Source organism: Odocoileus virginianus, unplaced genomic scaffold, assembly GCF_023699985.2.
Source record: "Odocoileus virginianus isolate 20LAN1187 ecotype Illinois unplaced genomic scaffold, Ovbor_1.2 Unplaced_Scaffold_3, whole genome shotgun sequence".
NCBI classification, from domain to species: domain Eukaryota; kingdom Metazoa; phylum Chordata; class Mammalia; order Artiodactyla; family Cervidae; genus Odocoileus; species Odocoileus virginianus.
Window position 1 is genome coordinate 196161 of NW_027224265.1, and position 17709 is coordinate 213869.

The 17709-nt window shown below is 40.0% G+C and overlaps 1 protein-coding gene and 1 non-coding gene across 2 annotated transcripts in view; both read left to right on the plus strand.

The window, feature by feature from the left end:
* The window catches only part of MCC (MCC regulator of WNT signaling pathway), a 494030-nt gene that overhangs the window by 106368 nt on the left and 369953 nt on the right, over positions 1-17709 (plus strand). The window lies entirely within an intron of this gene.
* On the plus strand, positions 16961-17032 carry TRNAW-CCA (transfer RNA tryptophan (anticodon CCA)). The gene has a single exon. It is a non-coding gene; the product is annotated as a tRNA-Trp (tRNA).

The window sequence follows — 17709 nt, forward strand, 5'->3', positions numbered from 1 at the left end:
TTTGTAGGAATAAAGAAGCCGATGTATATGGATAGCATGTGAAATGATGCCTGGCCCAGCAAGATAAGCTACAGGCCCTCAATGCAAGTTACGTTAATATTGTTATTATTGCCACTCAATTTTATTTCCTGGAGATTTCCGGGATTATGCTCATGTTGGAAAACAACTTCCTATTCAGTCTAACATGAATCAAATATATTTAAAAATCTATAATAATTAAATAAAGATATATGTGTTTAGTTAGTCTCTCTCTTTTCTATATTATCAATCCTTCCTTCTGATTCTATATAGATAAACTCTAGTATCTCCCGTCTCAGGGTCAGGGAGAAGCCCTCTCTTGACTGCATGTCCCTTCTAAACTGCTGCCCAACTTCTGTGCTCCTCTTCACAGCTTAAGTTTTTGAAGTGTTTGTCTGTTTGAATGCTTGCCAGTCCTCGCCTCTCCTTCCTTCAGCCCCCTCTTCCCAGCTGGAGTCATCTGCACTCCACTGACCCTGCTCTTACTGCCTCCATGGTGACTGACCCAGTGGTTCTCCTCCATCCTCATTTTTGGGATTGGCTCAGCTAATTCTTCATTCAGTTGCACTTTATTTTCTTGGACTTCTTTACACAACATTCTTCTGGGTTTCTGCCTGCCATTTTGGCTTCCTTTTCTCTCTCTCTCTCTCTGTCTTCCTTTGGTTCTTTTTTTAACGCCTCTTCTCCTGGACCACTTCCAAATTTTGAGGTGCCTTGGGGTTACATTTTCTCCCTAGGTGACCTCATTATGGTCTCATAATTTTAAATACTGTTTTTGTGCCAGTGACTCTCAAATGTATGCCCTTTTTCTTGAGCTTCAGAATCAGGTAAAATTGACATATTCCTGGATATCTTATAGACCACTCAACCTTAACATGGTCAAAAACGATTTGTGATTCCCTTCCTTTCCTTACCCTTGAGTCATTTGTCTCCCACATAGCCCCAGGCAGGAAATATCACCATCCATTACTTTGCTCAAGTCAGCAAGACTCCTTTTCTCTAGTACTTCCCTAGTCTGTCCACTTCCTCGTCTCTCCTGCGACCACCCTTTTCTAAGTCACCATCATGTCTTGCCTTGGTTGCTAAAAGAGCCTCTTGGGACTTCACTTGTGGTCTAATGGTTACGAGTCCACCTTCCAATACGGGGGATGCAGGTTTGGTCCCTGGTCACGGAACTAAGGTTCCACATGCTGCAGGGCAGCTGAACCTGCATGCCGCAACAAGGGAGAAGCCTGTGTGCTACAACTAAGGCTCGATGCAGGCAAATAAATTAAAAAATATTTTTTAAAAAGTAAATAAAGGAGCCTATAACTGGCCTCTCTTATACCTCCCTTGTTGTTGTTGTTCAGTTGCTCAGTCATGTCTGACTCTTTGTGACCCCATGGACTGCAGCATGCCAGGCTTCCCTGTCCTTCACTATCTCCTGGAGTTTGCTCAAACTCATGTCCATTGAGTCGGTGATGCCATCCAACCATCTCATCCTCTGTTGTCCCCTTCTCCTCCTGCCTTCAATCTTTCCCAGCATCAGGATCTTTTCCAATGAGTCAGCTCTTCACATTAGGTGGCCAGAGTATTGGAGCTTCAGCTTCAGCATCAGTCCTTCCAGTGAATATCCAGGGTTGATTTCCTTTAGGATGGACTGGTTGGATCTCCTTGCAGTCCAAGGGACTCTCAGGAGTCTTCTCCAACACCACAGTTCAAAAGCATCAATTCTTTGGCACTCAGCCTTCTTTATGGTCCAACTCTCACATCTGTACATGACTACTGGAAAAACCATAACTTTGACTATATGAACCTTTGTCAGCAAAGTGATGTCTCTGCTTTTTAATATACTGTCTAGGTTTGTCATAGCTTTTCTTCCAAGGAGCAAGCATCTTTTAATTTCATGGCTGCAGTCACAGTCCACAGTGATTTTGGAGCCCAAGAAAATGAAATCTGTCACTGTTTCCACTTTTTCCCCATCTATCTGCCATGAAGTGATAGGATTGGATGCCTTGATCTTGGTTTTTTGAATGTTGAGTTTTCAAGCCAACTTTTGAACCCTCCTCTTTCACCCTCATCAAGAAGCTCTTTAGTTCCTTTTCGCCTTCTGCTATTAGAGTTGTAAAATCTGCATATCTGAGGTTGTTAATATTTGTTCTGGCAATCTTGATTCCAGCTTGTGCTTCATCCAGCCTGGCATTTCACGTGATGTACTCTGCATAGAAGTTAAATAAGCAGGGTGACAATATACAGCCTTGAAGTACTCCTTTCCCAATTTTGAACCAGTCCATTGTTCCATTTCTGATTATAACTGTTGTTTCTTAATCTGCATACAAGTTTCTCAGAAGGCAAATAAGGTGGTCTGGTATTACCATCTCTTTAAGATTTTCCACAGTGTGTTGTGGTCTACACAGTCAAAGGCTTTGGTGTAGTCAGTGAAGCAGAAGTGGATGTTTTTCTGGAATTCCCTTGCTTTTTCTGTGATCCAGTGGATGTTGGCAATTTGATCTCTGGTTCCTCTGCCTTTTCTAAATCCAGCTTTGTACTGTCTGGAAGTTCTCGGTTCACATACTGTTGAAGCCTAGCTTGAAGGATTTTGAGCATTACTTTGCTAGCATGTGAAATGAGCACAATTGTGTGGTAGTTTGAACATTCTTTGGCATTGCCTTTTTGGAATTGGGATGAAAACTGACCCTTTCCAGTCCTGTGGCCACTGCTGAGTTTTCCAGATTTGCTGGCATATTGAGTGCAGCACTTTCACAGCATCATCTTTTAGGATTTGAAATAGCTCAGCTGGAATTCCATCACCTCCACTAGCTTTGTTCATAGTAATGCTTCCTAAGGCCCACTTGGCTTCACACTCCAGAATGTCTGGCTCTGGGTGAGTGATCACACCATTGTGGCTATCCAGGTTATGAAGACCATTTTTGGATAGTTCTTCTCTCAGAATGGTTTTTTAACATTATAAAAATATGCTAAGGTCATTCCTGTGTCTTCAATGCTCCATGGCTTCCATATGACTTAAAGTCCAAATTCCTTACCACATTCTAGCCTGTACCCACCACTCTTAACTCAATCTTACAGTGATTACTCTGACTTCTTATGCAGGCTCTGCCCACACTGGCCTTCCTGCTATTCCACCAACTTAGCAGATTTAGCCAACCTCCCGCCTTCGCCCTCGCTTTTTCTTCTCATCTAGAACATTCTTCGTTTTGACCTTCTCTTTGGATAGCTGGCTCTTTCCTGTTATTCAGATTTCAGCTTAAATATCCCCTCTTTAGAGAGCCCCTTCCAAGCTAATGTGACTTCTCATATACTCTTCCACATGCCCTTATGCATCATACCACTGATTCTTCTCTGACATCATTTTATGTGCTTGTTTGAACACTGTTTATCTGTCTCCTCCAGTGCAATAAAAGCTCCACTAGAATAGTTACGGCCTTGCTGGGGTCCTGCTAAACCCCTGCTTAAATGGTAAGCAATATGCCTGCAATGTGGGAGACCCGGGTTTGATCTCTGGGTCAGGAAGATCCCCTGGAGAAGGGAATGGCAACCCACTCCAGTATTCTTGCCTGGAGAATTCCGTGGACAGAGGAGCCTGGCAGGCTATAGTCCATAAGGTTGCAAAGAGTCAGACATGACTAAGCAACTAACACTTAGTCAGTACCTGGCTCATGGGACATGCTCATTGCATACTTGTTGAGTGAATGAATGAGCAATGCACTGTGTTCATGCTGTTTCAGGGCTTCACAGAAGTGCAGTGCATAGGTCCAGACACTGTGCAACTTACAATTTAATTGTGGAGTGATAAGCAAATAATGAATTAAGTAGCAATGAAGTTTAAATTAGTCAGTGAAACTTGAGAGATCCTTGAATGGCTCAGAAGACAAGCTCCTTAAGGGGGTCCAAGAAAGACCATGAGCAAAAGTCTCAGCACAGTGTTGAGATTTTACCTGTGAGCACACTGTGAAGAGAAGTAGAAACGATGGGAGTGCTGTTGTGAGAAGAGCCCGAGAGGAACTTAGATTTACAGGTGAGCATCAGAAAGATTTTATTGGCAGCCCTGACATTCCACAGCACATCCAAAGCAGGGAATCAAGTTAGCAAGAAAAGAAAACCTGTCAAAACTTTATATGCTTGACTTGGAAGAGGAATTTTGATAGATTCATTTTTTTCCCATGTTTTCCTCAGAACACTAATTACAAGAGATGCTCATAAATTTTATGTGAAGAAAGAATGTCTTCAGCAAATACATTTGAAAAGTTTGGGCTAAATTAGATGAGCAGTGTTCTTCACAAGAGACATCTCAGAGTCTTTAATGTGTTAATGTTTCTTGTGAATCTCCAGGAGAAGAATAAAATACACAGCATTCTTCACATTTAATTGATGTTAAACTTTTATTTACAACTCTTCCTTTTAGCCTTTCTCAAATATACTTTGGGGAAAAATGATATCTGATCAACTAGGATAATAGGTTTTTTTATCTATTTTAAGTCACCTTAAAATAGTATTTCAAACTTTTATGTCTTGAAACCACCAGTTATGTAAAATTTAATAGTTATTGCAACAAGAATAATAAAAATGGTTAAAAATTACTTGAAACCAGTTATGTAAAATTTAATAGTTATTGCAACAAGAATAATAAAAATTATTTAAAATTACCAGAATTTACTATGCACAAGGCAGTTTTCTAGGAATGTTTATTGTATGCTAGAATGATAAATCCAGTTCACCACTGAGTTGTTGTGGGATTTAGACCACATTCCTGATTATTCTGAGCATCACTTTTCTTATCTCTAAATATACAGTAGTAATACCTGCACTGTTCGGAAGAACTTAGTGAAACATCACTCGTAAAGTTCTACATAGTGGCTATTCATGTTAGCTTCTCAATAAATAATAGCATTACTTTAGTTATCATTATCATCTCTAATCCATGTGGCTACATTCCTAGTTTAGAATACAGTCCTCCTTATATAGAGGAGGACACTAACGTTCAGAGAAATTAAGTGATTGGCTCTAAGCCACAGAGGTACTGGACCATAAAGATGGCTGAGTGCCAAAGAATTGATGCTTTTGAACTGTGGTGTTAGAGAAGACTGTTGAGAGTCCCTTGGACTGCAAGGAGATCCAACCAGTCGATCCTAAGGGAAATCAGTCCTGAATATTCATCGGAACGCCTGATGCTGAAGCTCCAATACTTTGGCCACCTGATGCGAAGAGCCAACTCACTGGAAAAGACCCAGCTGCTGGGAAAGACTGAAGGCAGGAGAAGGGACGGCAGAGGACGAGAAGGTTGGATGGCATCCCCGACTCAGTGGGCATGAGTTTGAGCCAGCTCTGGGAGATGGTGAAGGTCAGGAAAGCCTGGCGTGCTGCGGTTCATGGGGTGGCAAAGAGTGGGACACAGCTGAGCAACTGAACAACAAGAGAGGTACTAAGGAGTTGGGGACACTAAGACATTACTTACTGAAAGAGATAATCCTTTGAGTCTCCTGCAACTTTCACTTAAAAACTTGGTCTTCACAGCCAAGATGCTAAGTGAAAAGAACACTGCCGTCTAGAGGCCATTCCCCGCAATTGCAGACACATGGTCCCCAGGGTCTTGAGGAAAGATCTATGGGAAAGGCCTGTTAGAGAAACCCATCTCTCTGGCAGCAAAGGGACAGCATTCCTTATGCCAAATAGTTACAAGGCTGTGTATATGCTGCCTAATTTCCCACTGGAAAATGAATAATCTAGATTCATTATAATTATTTGTAATTTTAATTTAAAAATTTTGTGATTAAAATTTTTTCATCTTAAAATTTAACAAATTTAAAGCACATATAGAAATTCTGATTTAAAATTTTCTGTGTGATGAGGGAAGACTCTGGAGTTTTTAAAAATTCCCAGCATTAGGTATTTTTGTGTGTTAGCAATTCCAGCAGAGCCTTAATTCAAACATGCCCTTTTAAATAAACAAACAGCTTTTTACTTCAACTAAGCTGTGAACTTTAAACATGATTTCCACATACTCCTGTCAAATGTGTGAATTATGTGAAAGAGGTACTACTTCAGGGTGATGACCACTAAAAAAAACAAAACTGCTGAATTGCCTGAGGAGAGCTGGTATAAGCCTGCAAGCTTGCCTAATGAGGTTGTTGCAAGTCTGTGCTCTTCAGATCTTTAGGGGCACTTGTTTTTCTTCCTTTGGTCAGGTCTCAGAGAGCCCAGGAACTTATTTGAATTAAATCTCAATGGATTTAAAACATTAAAAGACAGCAGACATTAAAACCTGCTAGTTAATGCAAGTAAATTTAATTTATGCTAAGATTAGAACCCTGGGCACAGTTTCCAATAACCTGTATCCTCAAAGACATTTTATTGGCCTTTCCTTTAAATATATTCCCACCTGACGTGTCAGCTTCATTACTGCTTTGATAGTGCCCCTGTGGTTCCAGAGGAACATATAAAGTACTGAAGTTTCTCAGAGGAACTGATAGCAAGAATTTTCCTTAATGGGGAGTCAAAGTAAAAAGTTAGATCAAAGAATATATAGTTCAGACAGAGGGGACTCCAAACCCCACAGATCTGAGGTAGGAAATGTAAGGATATACCTTGATTCCTTGGCACATTTAAAGAGACAAGTAACCCCCTGAATTCTGGTTGAGTTTCTTTCTTTTATGCACAAAACCTGTCTTAGTCTTGAAACAGCCTAATTTTTTCAGAATGAATGTTACTCTTAAATATTGTTGGGGTTTTGTCTGTGTATATAAATATTTTTCTAAACAGGTTAAGTTAAGAGAGAAAAGAGTACATTTTCCAATTCAGTTGAACTGACACTAGTATGCAGTGTTCTGTTGGTAAATTAAGAAAACTTGACTTTAACCCTCTATGCATTCTGAATGAGAAATTAGTAATTACCACAGAGTGACTTAACACTTCTGAGAGTGATTCATTTTAAAAATCCTGCCCAGCTAGCATAAAAGCAGACTAAAGTCACAGCTGTTTTTAGCCCAGTTGATGGTTGCAGGAAGTTTATTGTTTTTGTTGGGGGTACTGGTGGCTTTTTACGTACTCTGAGACCTATGTGATAGGGCAAACTATATGTTTATTTAGTTTATTCTACTCCTCAAGGCCTCTAAGGTCTTTAAGTGATAGATACTACGTTCCGTTCTTCCATTGCATACTAGGCAAACTGTGGTCAACTGACTGTAGAGTGACTGTTTGTAGACTGTTTGGGTAGATTCAGTTCCTGATTTACTTAGTCCAGTTGTATCCATTTTCATTAATCATTGTCCTTCCTGGTCTTTAGTAGTTCCCAATTCCAACTGATTCGTCTGTTCATACTTCTCAGGTTCGGACTGCCATGTTCCAGATCTGGGTCCTCTTTCCATCCTCTGAATTACTGGCAGTTTCCTCCAGACAGTTCTTTTTGCCTGATTCCAGTTGATGCTACTGTGACTTCCAAATACTTTAAATATGTGGTTATGGTAAAAGTGCATTGATTCTCTTTTGTCCACCTAAGAGACTCTGAACTCTTTACGATGTCAAGACTCCTTACCATCCAGGGACTTCATCCTAAATCCATCTTGTTCCCCATTACCTCTTCACATGGACTCTTAGCTTCAATAGTACTAACCTTCTTATTGATACATTCTCCTCAAGCCTACTTTTTCAGTTTTGTTCCCTCTGTTCTGTATTAGAGTTTTTTAGTACAAGTGGCAAACCCTCAACACTAGTAGTTTGAAGGCAAAGGGGAAGGGGAGACAGAGCAGGAGGAAGAAAGGAAGGAAGGGGAAAGGGAGGAAGGAAGGGAGATGGTGAAACTGTGATGATATAGGAGAAGTCTAGGCAGTTGAATCTAGCATGAGTGGATCCAGAGACTCAGCTGTCATCAGTCTGCCTCTCTCCACATCTCAGCCCTTTTCCCTCAGAAATGGCTTTATTCTCGGGCTCCTTGTTGGGGCCTACAGAGCCCCAGCATACAGCAGCCCCAGGATTACTCCCATTCTGTTGAGTAACTACTAGAGAAAAGAGTGGTTTTTTCCTCTGCAGCAGCTCCACAGAAATCCCGGAAATTGATCTCACTAGGTCTTCTTAGTTCCCTATGGCCAGAAGAATGCAGTGGTCTGATTGGCCAGGCCTGGCCCACACACTCAGCCTCTAAGTTTGGAGTGGAGTTATTTCTATCGATATCATATGGACTGAGAGTTGAAGAAAGGAGTGAGGAAATCAAGGTGCTGTCACCACAAGCACAGTAAGTGGATGCTGGGCAGGCAAAAAGAGCAGTTGCCCCCCACATGATCCTATATGTACCCCTTGCCATTTTTCTTCTCTTTGAGTATGCACTCTTGCAATCCTCAAAAGGCTTTAATAATGCTACATAAAGCTGACATGTACACATACATATTTTACAACTAGGAGATTCATGTGTGACTTCTCACACAACCAAATTGTAAAATCTTTTTAATGAATTCTGTTGTTGTTTTTTTAAAAAAAAAAAAACATTTATTTTTATTTATTTGGCTGCATAGAGTCTTAGTTGTGGCATGTGGGATCTAATTCCCAGGGATGACCAGGGATCGAACCCAGCCCCCCTGTATCAGGAGCACAGAGTCTTAGCCACTGGACCACCAGGGAATTCCCAAATTCTGTTTTTTAAATGTGCTTCTGTTACATTTTTGTTTAGTTGCTCAGTCCTGTCCAACTCTTTTGTAACCCCATGGACTGTAGCCTGGCAGGCTCCTCTGTCAAATGGGATTTTCTGGGCAAGATTACTGGTATGGGTTGCCATTTCCTTCTCCAGGGGATCTCTCCACCCAGGGATCAAACCCATGTCTCCTCGTCTCCTACACTGCAGGTGGATTCTTTACCACTAAGCCACCTGGGAAGCCCCCTTCTGTTATATCCTATGTCTGTCTATCATTGTAATTGTGAATCATCCTGTATTATAATCGTACATTTATATGTCGGTCTCCTCTACTAGATTATGTATCCTGGGCAAATAGCCCAGTGTCTCACACGTGCCAGACAACAGATGAATGTTTGATCAATAAATTAATGTATCAGTGAGCAAAACTGGTACTCATAGTACCTAATCTTAGTAACTATTTGTTGATTTATTATCATCCTTTAAAGCCTGGGTCTTTTTCTTTAAGGTATAGCTATTCCTTTGAAATAAGATATATATGTTTGGACCTGGGCAATTTTTTTAAAAAAAAATTAGTACAGGTAATGAGTGATATATCAGTTTCATCAAGATTAATTTTTTCCTTCAAATTATTCTTATTCTGGGGTTACAGTCTCAAGCTGGATCTAATGAAAGTAACCAGAACATTGAGTTCATTTTAGCTAGTGACTAGTAGATGTCTTCATTATGACACTTGCTCCTAAATTGACAAAAGAAGAAGGTTTACTGTGCTTCAATGAAAAGTATGGCCACAATATTTTGCAGCTCTTTTCTCCTACCGCTTGAATATGGGGTGGCTTTGTGGTTTATTTTAACCAGCAGAATGTGGTAAGAGTGAAACTGTGCAAGTTCTGGAGCCTAGATTTCAAAATGCCTTTCAGCTTCCTGCTTCACCTCTTTGGAATATTCCTGCAACCATGAAGGGAAATCTGGGCTAGACTAGCAAATGATGAGAGACCACATGGAGAGGCCCAACCAGTAACCAGTACTGAGGCCCCAGACACATGAGTCTGCACATCTTAGTTTCTCCAACCCCAGTCAAGCTACCAGATGACTGCAAGTCATGCTAATGATCCTAATTCTAAGATAAGACACAAAACTGCTGAGGTGAGCCCAGCCCAAATTATTGACCCCAGAATCAAAAGAAACAATAAGCTGTACCATTTGAAGCCACTGTTTTGTGACAACTTGTTATATAGTAGTAGATATGTGATATACATAAGGAATTACACTTAAGATGTTTGTGAAAGTATTATGAATATAAGGCAAGACAAAATACCTAAAGCCATCTATAAATTCACTGCAACCCCTATCAAAACCCCAATGACATTTTTAACAGAAATAGAAATACCTTTAAATTCGTATGGAACCACAGAAGACCCCCAAATAGCCAAAGCAATCCTGAGAGAGAACTGCAAACTCATCATACTTTCTTATTTCAAACTATGTTATAAAGGTAATCAAAGCAGTATGATAGTGGCATTAAAACCAGACATATAGACCAACAAGAAAAAGCAAGAGAATTCCAGAAAAACATCTACTTCTGCTTTATTGACTATGCCAAAGCCTTTGACTGTGTGGATCACCACAAACTGTGGAAAATTCTGAAAGAGATGGGAATACCAGACCACCTGACCTGCCTCCTGAGAAATCTGTATGCAGGTCAAGAAGCAACAGTTAGAACTGGACATGGAACAGCAGACTGGTTCCAAATCAAGAAAGGTTTGTATATTGTCAAGGCTGTATATTGTCACCCTGCTTATTTAACTTATATGCCAAGTACATCATGAGAAATGCTGGACTGGATGAAGTGCAAGCTGAATCAAGATTGCCAGGAGAAACAGCAATAGCCTCAGATATGCAGATGACACCACCCTTATGGCAGAAAATGAAGAGGAACTAAAAAGCCTCTTGATGAAAGTGAAAGAGGAGAGTGAAAAAGTTGACTTAAAACTCAACATTCAAAACTAAGATCATGGCATCTGGTCCCATCACTTCATGGCAAATAGATGGGGAAACAATGGAAACAGTGAGAGACTTTATTTTGGGGGGGCTCCAAAATCACTGCAGATGGTGACTGCAGCCATGAAATTAAAAGATGCTTGCTCCTTGGAAGAAAAGCTATGACCAACCTAGACAGCATATTAAAAAGCAGAGACATTACTTTGCCAACAAAGGTTCGTCTAGTCAAAGCTATGGTTTTTCCAGTAGTCATGTATGGATGTGAGAGTTGGACTATAAAGAAAGCTGAGTGCCAAAGAATTGATGCTTTTGAACTATGGTGTTGGAGAAGACTCTTGAGAGTCCCTTGGACTGCAAGGAGATCCAACCAGTCCATCCTAAAGGAGATCAGTCCTGAGTGTTCATTGGAAGGACTGATGCTGAAGCTGAAACTGCAATACTTTGGCCACCTGATGCAAAGAACTGACTCATTTGAAAAGACCCTGATGCTGGGAAAGATTGAAGATGGGGAGGAGAAGGGGATGACAGAGGATGAGGTGGTTGGATGGCATCACCGACTCAATGGACATGAGTTTGAGTAAACTCCGGGAGTTGGTGATGGACAGGGAAGCCTGGCGTGCTGCAGTCCGTGGGGTCACAAAGAATTGGAAAGGACTGAGAAACTGAACTGAACTGATAGGCCCACAGAACAGAATCAAGAGCTCAGAAATAAACCCATGCCTATATGGTCAACTAATATTTGACAAGGGAGCCAATGAGGAAGTGACAGTCTCTTTGATAAACGGTGTTGGGAAAACTGGATATTCACATGCAAGAGTAAAATTAGACCCCTAATTTAGACCACTCATAAAAATTAACTTGAAATACATTAGAAACTTAAATGTAATACTTGAAACTGTTAAACTACTAGAGAAAAACATTTTTTAATAACTTGATGTTTTCTTGGCAGTGATTTTTTGAATATGACATTAAAAACACAGTAACAAAAACAAAAAGTAAAGAAGTAGGAGTACATCAAACTTAAAACTTCTGTACAGCCAGGAAATGATCAGCAAAATGAGAAGGCACCCTGTAGAGTGAAGTATTTGCAAACCATTAGCTAATAAGCAGCTAATATTCAACATCCATAAGCAATTCATACAACTTAATAGCAAAAAAAATCTGCTTAAAAATGAGCAGATGGCTTGAATAGACGTTTTTCCATAGAAGACATACAGATGACCAACAGACACATGAAAAAATGCTCAACATCACTAATCATCAGAAATGTGCAATTGAAACTACAAAGAGGTATCACCTATCATGGTAGTTAGAATGATTATTGTCAAAGACAAGGATAGATATCCACAAGGATGTGGAGAAAAAGGAAACTTATACACTGTTGGTAGAAATGTAATTAGTACAGCCACTGTCAAAAATAGGATAGAGTTTCCTCCAAAAATTAAAAATAGAATTAACTTATGATCCAGAAATCACACTTCTGGATATATATCTGAAGAAAATAAAAACAGTAATTTGAAAAGATATCTGCACTTCCATGTTCATTGCAGTGTTATTCACAACAGTCAAGGTATGGAAACAGTCTAAGTGTCCATTGATATGTGAATAAGATGTGGTATATGTGTACAGTGGAATAGTATTCAACCATGAGAAAGAAGAAAATCCTCCCATTTGCAGCAGCATGGATGGATCATGATGGCATTATGCTAAATGAAATAAGACCAAGATACAGCCTTCCTCAAGAAAGAAGGAAAATTTCCAACAAACAACCTAACTTAGAAGAACAGCCACCTAGAAGAATTATAAAAAGAAGAACAAAGAAAGCCCACAGTCAGCAAAAGGAAGGAAATAAAGATCAGAGAAGAAAGCTATGGTACATATACAGAATGGAATATTCTTCAGCCATTAAAAAGAATACATTTGAATCAGTTCTAATGAGATGGATAAAACTGGAGCCCATTATACAGAGTGAAGTAAGCCAGAAAGATAAACACCAATACAGTATACTAACACATATATATGGAATTTAGAAAGATGGTAATGATAACCCTATATGCAAGACAGAAAAAGAGACACAGATGTATAGAACAGACTTTTGGACTCTATGGGAGAAGGCGAGGGTGGGATGTTTTGAAAGAACAGCATCGAAACGTGTATATTATCAAGTGTGAAACAGATCGCCAGTCCAGGTTAGATGCATGAGAAAAATGCTTGGGGCTGGTGCACTGGGAAGACCCAGAGGGATGGGATGGGAAGGTGGGAGAGGGGTTCAGCATGGGGAACACATGTAAATCCATGGCTGATTCATGTCAATGTATGGCAGAAACCACTACAATATTGTAATTAGCCTCCAACTAATAAAAATAAATTAAAAAAATTAAAAATAATAGAAATTGTCAATGAAGCCAATAGCTGGGTTTTAGAAAAGATAAACAAAACTGATAAACCTCTAACCAGACTCAGCAGGAATAAAAAGCAAAGGACCCAAAAAACAGAAATGAAAGAGGAAAAAACAACAGATATCACAGAGATTTTTTTAAAAAGCTGAGATACTACCATAAATAGTTACATACCAACAAATTGGACAACCTAGAAGAAATGGACAAATATCTGGAAATATACAGCCTGCCAAGACTGAGTCAAGAAAAATTATAATTTGAAAAGATCATTAGAAGGGAAATAGAATCTGTAATTAAAAACAAACAAACAAACTTCCTGCAAATAAAAGTCCAGAACTGGATGGCTTCACTACCAAACTTAAGTTTGGAAAGACTACCAAACATAAAAAAGAACTTATGCCTATCCTTCTCAAACTACTCCAGAAAACTGAAGAGGAGGTAACATTCCCAAATTCATTCTATGAGGCCACCATTACCCTGATATGAAAAACAGACAAAGACTACAATAAAAGAGGTGGCGCTAGATGTAAAGAACCTACTTGCCAGTTCAGGAGATGTAAGATACGTGTGTTCAATCCTTGGTCAGAAAGATCCCCTGGAGGAGAGCATGGAAGCCACTCCAGTGTTCTTGCCTGGAGAATCCCGTGAACAAAGGAGCCTGGTGGGCTACAGTCCATAGAGTCATACAGAATTGGACACTACTGAAGGGACTTAGCACACACACACACAGGCCATTCATCTTTGATGAATACCGATGCAAAAAATCTTCAACAAGATAGTAGCAAGCTGAATCCAACAATACAAAGTAGGTTCATACACCATGATCAAGTTGTAGTGATTCCAGGGCTGCAAGAATTGTTCAACGTATGCAAATGAATCATTGTGGTACACCACATGAGCAAAAGGGAAGACAGACACTGCATGATCATCTCAATAGATGCAGAAAAAGCATTTGACAAAATTCAACATCCTGCATGACAAAAACCCTCATCAACATGGGTATCAGTTCAGTTCAGTTCAGTCACTTAGTCGTGTCCGACTCTTTGTGACCCCATGGACTGCAGCATGCCAGGCCTCCCTGTCCATCACCAACTCCTGGAGTTCACTCAAACTCATGTCCATTGAGTAGATGATGCCATCCAACCATCTCATCTTCTGTCATCCCCTTCTCCTTCTGCCCTCAATCTTTTCCAGCATCAGGGTCTTTTCAAATGAGTCAGCTCTTTGCATCAGGTGGCCAAAGTATTGGAGTTTCAGCTTCAACATCAGTCCTTCCAATGAACACCCAGGACTGATCTCCTTTAAGATGGACTGGTTGGATCTCCTTGCAGTCCAAGGGACTCTCAAGAGTCTTCAACACCACAGTTCAAAAGCATCAATTTTTTGGTGCTCAACTTTCTTTATAGTCCTACTCTCACATCCATACATGACTACTGGAAAAACCATAGCTTTGACTAGATGGACTTTTGTTGGCAAAGTAATGTCTCTGCTTTTTATTTTTTTTTTTTTTTTTAATGTCTCTGCTTTTTAATATGCTGTCTAGGTTGGTCATAACTTTCCTTCCAAGGAGTAAGCATCTTTTAATTTCATGGCTGCAGTCAACATGGGTATAGAGGGAATATGTTGCAACATAATAAGGTCCATTTATAATAGACAAGGCTTCCTGGGGCTTCCCTGATAGCTCAGTTGGTAAAGAATCTGCCTGCAATGCAGGAGACCCCGGTTCAATTCCTGGGTTGGGAAGATCCACTGGAGAAGGGATAGGCTACCACTCCAGTATTCTTGGGCTTCCCTGTGGCTCAGCTGGTAAAGAATCCACCTGCAGTGTGGGAGACCTGGATTCAACCCCTGGGTTGGGAAGATCCCCTGGAGAAGGGAAAGGCTACCCACTCCAGTATTCTGGCCTGGAGAATTTCATGGACTGTATAGTCCATGGGGTTGCAAAGAGTCAGACACGACTGAGTGACTTTCACTTTCATAACAGATGTACAACCAACATAATGCTCAATGGTGAAAAGCTGAAAGCCTCCCTGATAAACTCAAGAACAAGACAAGGATGCCTCCTGTCACTGCTTCTGTTTAACATAGTATGAGAAATCCTAGACACAGAAATCAGTTTATATATATGTATATGTACACTCTCCTCTGCCTTTGGGTACTTTGCTAGAAAAGACAGAAACACTGTTTTAAAGGATCCCTTTAAAAGTGTATGAACCTTGAAACTTCCTTCTTTTCTAGTTCGTTTTCTTGGGCTGTTTAAAGGCTCTTGACATTTGAGTGACAAATGCCATGGTACCAGACAGTAACCTACAGAGCCCATCAGAGTCAAGGAGTCAAGAGGACCTAAGGCTGCCCAAACACTGTTAAGATCACTAGTAAAGGCATTTTCTGAAGTGGCTGTTGCATTGGCTTTGGCATTAAAAAAAAAAAAAAAAAAAAGATAGAAGTTCCAACTCAGCATGTACAGGGAAGCAATCCTCCTGGAATATCTTGATTATCCAGCAGCAGAGACATCACTTTGCCAACAAAGGTCCATATAGTCAAAGCTATGGCTTTTCTAGTAGTCATGTGTGGTTGTGAGAGTTGGACCGTAAAGAAGGCTGAGTGCTGAAGAATTGATGGTTTCAAACTGTGATGCTGGAGAAGACTCTCCAGAGTCTCTTAGATGGAAAGGAAATCAAACTAGTCAATCCTAAAGGAAATCAACCCTAAATATTCATTGGAAAGACCTGTGCTAAAGCTGAAGCTCCAATACTTTGGTCACCTGATGCAAAGAGCTGACTCAGTGGAAAAGACCTTGATGCTGGGAAAGATTGAGGGTAGAAGAAGGGGGTGACAGATGGTCGGGTGGCATCACTGACTCAGTGGACATGAGTTTTGAGCAAACTTGGGGAGATAGTGAAGGACAGGGAGGTCTGGCGGGCTGCAATCCATGGGGTCACAAAGAGTTAGATATGACTGGGTGACTAGACAAAGCTGTATTTGGCAAATCTTGCTTTCAAATTATGACCATAATTAAGGATATAGCATAGTAATGTCCTTCGTGCATCTCACAGATTTAGAAACCTGAAGATCAACAGCATCCATTAAAGCAAAACATATTCATTTCCCCAAACCTGGAAAAGTATGAAACACTAAAATAGAAAATCTGTTTGGGTTTAGTCTGAGAAGTCATGTCATTTACCATGAAGAGACTATAAGAGATCTTCTCAATAAGATAGCGTGATAGGATATTTAAATCGTTTCTCCTCCCGTCCCCAGCATCACCAAGTTATATCTTCATTGGTTGTTTAAGGTGTTATGTGTTCTCAGAAGATTGAAGACACATTAAAATATAAGTACAAAACAGCTGACAAAAACAAAGATAGCAAATGGTTTGGGCATCATCTGAGACAGAATGAACAAGTAATTTGTATGTTATTTTTCTCTCAGAATGAAAATTTTCTGTAGCAAGTATATTTGAACCTCAGTTGTGTGTATATGTGTGTGTGCATGTAGACTTTAAAATCTGACATTAAGGATATCAAGTTCTATTTATGACACGCTGGTTTTCATCTCCATTCTGCAGTCACTGCAGCAGAAGAAAGAAAATGTGGTATATGTCTTTTTCAGACTTCTAAGCAAGCCTGCATAAGATCACTGGATTCTTGTGTATTTCTTGAGATGTTAAATATTTTAGATTTCTTTTGCAGATTACTACCTCATGTAATAAAATATGCTGTTTTGTGGTGGTCTAAATTCTTGTGAGATGATGTCTGAAGTAGTGCTCGTTCTGTTTTGTGTCCTGATTTTGTTTTTTATCAGCATTTCAAGCCATTTGATGCTACTCTTTTTGAATATATTGTTGTAGCCTCCTTCCCACTGGCGTTAATCAGTTCATTTTAGTTAGCTTAAAGCAGAGTTCATGGAAATCCAGGTGTGTTTATCTCAGGTGGCTCAGAGGTTAAAGCGTCTGCCTCCAATGCAGGAGACCCGGGTTCGATCCCTGGGTTGGGAAGATCCCCTGGAGAAGGAAATGGATAACCCACTCCAGTATTCTTGCCTGGAGAATCCCATGGACGGAGGAGCCTGGTAGGCTACAGTCCACGGGGTCGCAAAGAGTCGGACACAACTGAGCGACTTCACTTCACTTCACTAATCGTAACATGAAGGGTGTCACTGATTACCTGTGTTGATTGTATCTTTTGAACCGCATAGAATGCAATAAAACTGTTCATCTGTTTTCTCTCCAGCATGAATTAACTGCAGCAGTTCATTAAGTGTCACTGTTTTTACGGGATGTTGAAGCCATTCCAATTTCAGTGGCAGTGATACAACTTGGCATGATTTTAGACACTTTTCATGAAATAAAGATGATGAGTTGGCTGAGATGAAGGCTCAGTGTGCTCACAGGAAGTGTTTAGTTTGACTAGTCTATTTCATTGTCCATTGTTCTTTCTAGAAAACCTGTCACTCAACATTTTAACAACAAAAAGCTCAGGAAGGCTTACTTTGCTTCCTGTTTTATCTTTTATAAAACTACTGCAAGTTCACAGGAGAACATAAATGAACGGGTATTAATAAATGACTGTTTAAATCAGTTAAATTTTTATGGTTGTTTCAGAAGAATTTTGTATGGTTTCCAGTTGATCCATTTAAGTTTGTTATCTACAAGAAAATCTAGTTGAAGGAGAA